At 46.8% G+C, this 6784-nt stretch overlaps 1 non-coding gene across 1 annotated transcript; it reads left to right on the forward strand.

The window, feature by feature from the left end:
• Positions 1-266: 266 nt before the first annotated feature.
• On the forward strand, positions 267-401 carry LOC138986275 (small nucleolar RNA SNORA1). The gene has a single exon (XR_011463133.1). It is a non-coding gene; the product is annotated as a small nucleolar RNA SNORA1 (small nucleolar RNA).
• Positions 402-6784: the final 6383 nt, after the last annotated feature.

The raw sequence follows: 6784 nt of genomic DNA on the forward strand, positions 1-6784 counted from the left end.
AACAGTGATTACCAGTGGGGAGAGGGAAAGGGGAAGGGGAAAAGACAGGAATAGGATATTAAGAGGCACAAACTACCATGCACAAAATAAATAAGCTACAAGAACATGTTGCGCAACACGAGGAGTATAGCCAGTATTTTATAATAACTATAAATGGAGTATAACCTTTCAAAATTACACATCACTACATTGTACACCTGCATCTTATATAATCTGATAAATCAACTATACCTCAAAAAAAAAACAAAACTGTGGAGGTGAAAAAAACCCTCATTCTTAGTGAGAAGGCCACCGTGGGTCATATTGTCATAGAGTTTGTTAATGGGGCTAAATTGAGACACAGGTTCTGCTTACATCACAGTAAGCATATTGCAACGGTGCTAATGAGACTGCTCATATTTTGGCTAAGGTCATGAGTGAAAACTGTGCCACAACTGTAACACGAGAAATGTGTTAAGGAATAATATGTTTAAGATCATTCGCCACTACAGCAAGGTACTCATTGCAGTTCAACTTCTAGAGCCCTAAAGCGAATTATTTGAAAAACTAGATCACATAGATTCTAGGTGGGATACTTTTTGAAGCATGTCATCAATATGTTCTTATTCAAGTAGAGATAAAAGAAACTCAGCTAAGAAAATTGCTACCAGGCTGACTGACAGAACAGCTGTGGGTGAAGTGTGGGATCTCTTAAAAAGGCCTGTCTCGAGGATAAGTTTTGACTCACGTTTTGGGAGAGCTAAGGTGACTTTGATGGGCACTGGAATGAATTACAGCATGTGAAATTCCTTAACTAAAAAGGTATTGGCTTAAAAAAATGAGAAGGTGGTACCAGGTTTTCTGTGGGTCTTTGCAATCAGGATTTTTGCTCAAATAAATTTCTCACCTCTCTGTGTCCACTTTGGTTGGCCTTTCCCAGACTGTCCCTGAGTCCTGGTTCAGCTGATGCTTTTGCAAATGGTTTTGTGCTGTAAAGGATAGCTATTCCAGATGTATATTTAGGTTTCAGAAGGATTAAAAAGATTAAAAAGAGAAGCCAAAAAAAGCAGCCAAGAGACCTCAGCAATCTTCTGAGACGATCGCTTTCAACCTGAGTTTTTGGAGCCTGAGAGTTCTGTAGATGTATCCTGGGTGGGATGGGAGACAGCCCTGTGGATGGAGGGATGCTGAGGGTCTGGGCTCAGGGTCTCTACCAGCATCAACCAGAAGAGCTCAATGTAATCTTTCTTATACATTCAAGTTCCAACTCTGCTGGAAAAAAATACTGTTTCGTGTTTAAAGCCCACAAAGCTAGTCCATCATCATCATCACCATCTCATCGTGTTTTACAATAGTTGATGTTGAGTGTTTTGCATTTGTCAGACACTGTTAAAAGCACTTTATGTGCATTATCTCATTTAATACTCACAGCACCTTTGAAAGGTAGGCACCATTATCATGCCCTTAACATAAGAGAAAACTTAGGCCCAGCACTTAAGTCATTTGCCAAAGCATATACACCACAAGAGATGGAGCCCGGCTTTGAACGCACACAGCTGCCCCTTGAGCCTGAACAATTTTCCACCATGAGGTACAGACGATGTGAGGCCCAGGGAGAGGCAGGGACTGGCGCTAGATCCCACGGTGGGCTCAGGGCAGACCATTCCCTCTCAGGGCCTTCTTCCTCCTGATGGATCTCCTTCCCTCCTCCCTCTCCAGCCTGCAGTATACTTTCTAGAAGAAACTCACAAGCAGCTTTAAATAGACCATCCCTTGGTTACCAAGCATCTGTGCTCTCATGAAGGGAGCCTCTGAAGGAGATGGAGCTGTGATGAGAGATCCGCTTTGGAGCCCCTCTTTTGAATGTGCCTGGGGTGCCCACCTGGCCTGAGTCTCACTTCCCACCCTCTGCTCTAGATGCAGTTGAGGACCTGCAGCCAGGCCTCTCACTGTCTGTCTGTCCCGTCTCACCTCCATCTTCTCCGCTGCATACACTCCTGCTAATGTGGATATGCATACATCTTGTTCCTTTGTCTATTCTGCTCCCTCTGCCGGGAATACCCTTCCTGCCCTGTCGGCCTGGCCTTCTCCCCGTCACATGTGTCTCTCAAGGGTCCTGACCTCCCCCTGCCTAGGGCAGAATCACCCACTCTCTCCCAGGACCCTCCCTGTCACAGCACACAGCCCTATGCTAGAACCACCGACTGACTCCACTGCTTTGGTTCGAAGACAGGCTGCTGCTGCTGCTAAGTCGCTTCAGTTGTGTCCGACTCTGTGCGACCCCATAGATGGCAGCCCACCAGGCTCCCCCGTCCCCGCGATTCTCCAGGCAAGAATTCTGGAGTGGGTTGCCATTTCCTCCTCCAATGCATGAAAGTGAAAAATGAAAGGGAAGTCGCTCGGTCATGTCTGACTTGTAGCGACCCCATGGACTGCAGCCCACCAGGCTCCTCCGTCCATGGGATTTTCCAGGCAAGAGTACTGGAGTGGGTTGCCATTGCCTTTTCCGTCAAAGACAGGCAGGTCTCCCATTTTCCCTTGATTAAAATCAGGGTTGTTCTTACAACTCACGCTTTGGAGTCAGAGGATTTCCTGCCTCCTGGAACACTGTTACTGAATGGACAGTGTTTTGTAAGCCATGTCATCTTAGGATCTTGGAGACACAGCACTTCTGGCTCCCTCTGGACCGAGCTCACCTGGATTGGAGGCCATGGCCCAGGAGTCTCAGGACCCCCAGGTGCCAACACAGGGAGGCACAGAGGAGGAACCAGGAGGTGGCAGTCATGGTGTTCACAGACTGGAAGGCACCCGTGGTGCCCAGGTCATCACGGGAGGCCTGTGGGTCTGTAGGCTCCAAGGCATCCTCGAGACCCAGGAGAACCTCCTGCCCTTTTTACCCACTCTCCAAGTTCACGCAGCCACTGCATGGCAGAAGCCCTGGAGAGAGGCATGGGCAAGAGCAGCGGACTTCACTTCATTCCTGTTAGTCTTCTAGAGCTGCCATAGCAAAGTACTGCCACTCACTGGGGGCCTAAGCAACAGAAATTTGTGTGCTTAGTTACTCAGTCATGTTGGACTCCTTGTGACCCCATGGACTGTAGCCCCCCAGGCTCCTCTGTCCATGGGATTCTCCAGGCAAGAACACTGGAGTGGGTTTCCATGCTCTCTTCCAGGGCATCTTCCCGACCCAGGGATCGAACCCAGGTCTCCTGCATTGCAGGTGGATTCTTTACTGTCTGAGCCACCAGGGAAGCCCAACAGAAGTTTATTTTCTCACAACTTTAGAAGCTAGAAGTCCAAGATCAAGGTGTCAGCAGGGTTCGTTTATTCTGAGGCCTCTTTCCTCGGCTTGTAGGTGACCACCTTCTCCATGCCTTCACCTGGTCTTCCCTCTGTGTGTGTATCTATGTCCTAATTTATTTATATAAGGATTCGAGTCATATCAGACTAGGGCCCACTTAAATTTTAATTTAATGACCTCTTTAAAGACCTTCCCTCCAGAAACAGTCACATTGTGAAGTACTGGTTGTCAGGACTCAGGCATAGGAATTAGGGCAGAACATAATTTGGCCCCTAACACCCCACTGAGGCTGACCAAGCTCAGAAGGAGTCACGTCAGTCTCAGACTCCCCATCCCACCCCACGCCATGCTCTGCTTCCACTTTTCCCTCTTAGAAGTAGCCACGGTAACTGGCAGTCCCTTGCCCTTAGCTATCTCAATTTCCAAGAGAATTTTCCAGCGTACCCTCTTCTAATTGTCTACCCCTCTCTGTCCTCATCTAGTTAGTCCTTGGCTCCAATCACCCCCTTATCTAGGCTGTCCAGCCTACATCTTCCATGGCAGGGGCTTTCCACATCTCCTTTCTATATAAAATATAGGAATCTGTATTTTATAGATTGATATCATCTCTCAAGAACATGGGACTTGCTTAACCATTTCCTTCCCCTTGCCAATGGAGCACCTCGCCGATCAATCCCAGCACATTCTCTCTCAGAAGCCAATGCTGGACAGCCACTGTCAAGGGGGTGGGGTTGTAAGCTGGGTCATTTTTACAGCTGGGGACCTAGATGCCCACTAAGGGAGCTTCTAATCAGAAATCCTGTAGATGCTTAGGTTTAACATCCATACGGGAGATTATTTGAGATGACCCTAAATTTGGATAACTTTTACTCTCTTCAACAAAAGCCACTTGTAAATTGGATAAGTGTCTGGATTCTTTGAGGGGGCACATTTGATCAACTCTTGGAGTCTGGCCCAACAGGTGCACTCTTCAGGTGGCCAGAAGCAGCTGGCCAGGAAATTGGTTTTTCTCTTCGGAGGTTCAAGCCAGGGACAAAGGGAACAGAGCTGAGAGAATAGTCATAGATTCATCCATTTGTTCTTTGCTCCAGAATTTACTGAGCACCTACTACATGCTGGGTATTGCTCTAAGAGCTGGGGATTCAGACAGAGATAGTGACACTGTTGACCAGGAGCTAGACCCAATGGCACCCCAGCTGTATTTAATTCTTTATGGAATTATCTGCCCCTAAAATTCAGATTCTTCCTTCCACAGTATATAGTTATCCATGTGAAGGGACTTCCCATGGAGCAACTGCATTGCTCACAGCCCCCTTTATAGCCAGGTGTGGCCATGTGACCTCATTGATGGAACGTAAGAGATGATGAGAGTCATTTCCAGGCTGAGGCTTTTATGAGGCTGCTGAGCCTTCTCCACGTTCCTTTCCACCTTCCACTGGCTAGAGGCAATGGTGAAACCATAGGATGAAGGAGCCTGAATTCCTGAATCACTGGATAGAGGAAAAGCCACCCATTGATCAAAAACATCAGCCTTGAACTATTATGTGAACAAGAAATATATTTCTATTATGTTGAGCCTTTATATATTTTGGGTCTTTTTGTTATAGAAGGTTCAGTTCAATTCAGTTCAGTCGCTCAGTCGTGTCCGACTTCGCGACCCCTGCAGCACGCCAGGCCTCCCTGTCCATCACCAACTCCCAGAGTTCACTCACACTCACATCTTACATTACCCTAACTAACACAATTTTTGAGTGAAGTCGGTCTCATTACCACACTGGTCCAGACACATTTTTGTAGCTCTGTTGCCTACCTTCAAAACATTCCTGGATGCAGAGACCTGAAGAAAATGTTTATTATCCAGAAATCAGCCTTTCCTCTAAGACTTTAATACAGATTATGAGAGTTTTCTATGAGAAGAACTTTAAAACTCCGGTAAAACAAGCTTTCAAAATTTGAGAGAAAACTGTAAAGCTTCCCTGAAAAATTCCCAAGCACCATATTCCTTTGCCTGGGAAATCAATCTGGGCATGGGACAAATTTTTAAGCAGCCAGAAACCCTTTGCCTGGGTTCTTGTCACTGGACCTGTGGCTCAGCGAGGGAGCAGGCAGAGTAAGGACCACCTGGCAAAGAGAAATGAAGAAGTCATGGAAGCCCAGCCCCGCTGTGGGGTCAACAGCGTGAGTCAGAGTGTACAGAAATAGAGAAATCCCATTCATAAATTTTTCCTCACCCCAGCTTAAGAGCTTTCAGAGTCATAAAGTCGACATAAAGCCAGAAGACCTACAATTGTCCAATTAGAGGTTTTATCCAGGAAAACACACATTTTCAAAGTCACTGGTTGGTCTTCATGCCAGGACTGTAGCTGAGCTGGTTTGGCGTGCTACGCCTCTGAGTTTTATGAAACTTTCCACTTCAGTGAGACAGGACAGAAGACTTCTCAGAGCCTTTCACCCCCAAGGTGTGGTCCACAAGGGGCCTAGAGATACCCAAAACTAGTCCTTCCTGTGACAACTCGGACAAAACTAGAATCTACCTAAACCAGCTCATCTGGGAAGGGAGTACAAACTAAGCATTTACTACCTATTATTCTTGAGTGTTCCAAATAGATAGCACACATGAACGCATCTAGTCTTTATTTCTCACCTACAAGGAAGGGTCTATTTCCCTCCATCTTCCAGATTAGGAAAGTGAGGCTTGGAGAGGTCAATGTACCATGCTCAAGATAAAATGGCTCAGTGAAGGGCAAGGCCAATCCCAGGTCCAGGGATTCTTAAATATGTCAGCCTCTGCATTCTGTTACCACTCAGGACCCCAGGGCCCTCACTCCAACTCCATCTAACCAAATAAGCTGCTTTGGGAAGGACACGTAGATGGAGGCCAGGGGAGGGACATTATCAGGGGAGGCTCAGGTGAGAAGCAAGACCAATGAGGGGAACAAATCCTGAAGACAGCTCTCAATATTTACCAGACACTATGCAACGTTTTGCTTGGATTATCATGCTAAACCCTCACAGCAGTCCTGCAGAGTAAGGATTACTGTACCCATTCTACAACTGAGGCCACTGAGGCTGGAAGAGCTCCAGTATATACTTGCCCAAGGCCATGTGGTTAGAAAGTGGTGGTGAGTGTGCCCAAGCTGCGTCCCTGCTCAGAAGCCTTATCCCAGATCTGACCGTACCCCTCAATGTGTTACATGACTTTTACTCTTGGGAGAGATTTCTTTTTTGTCACGTTCACTTCCATCCGTGCACATTTAATTGATAACTTTTCTGACAGCCCTGGATGTTGAGCCTTCCTTGGGCACATCTACTTTTAGGCCACTTACTAGCTGAGTAACCTCGAGAATGTCCCTAAACCTTTCACAGGGGATACAGTTTCTACTTACACGGAACTTAACCACCTAGACCAGCTGTTGATGAACTTTTTCCAATGAAAAGCCAGAGGGGAAAATATGTTAGGCTTTGGGGTCCATCCGGTCCCTGCACGGCAAACTCTCAACTCTG

The sequence above is a fragment of the Bos mutus genome, chromosome 29 (assembly GCF_027580195.1).
Source record: "Bos mutus isolate GX-2022 chromosome 29, NWIPB_WYAK_1.1, whole genome shotgun sequence".
Classification (NCBI taxonomy): domain Eukaryota; kingdom Metazoa; phylum Chordata; class Mammalia; order Artiodactyla; family Bovidae; genus Bos; species Bos mutus.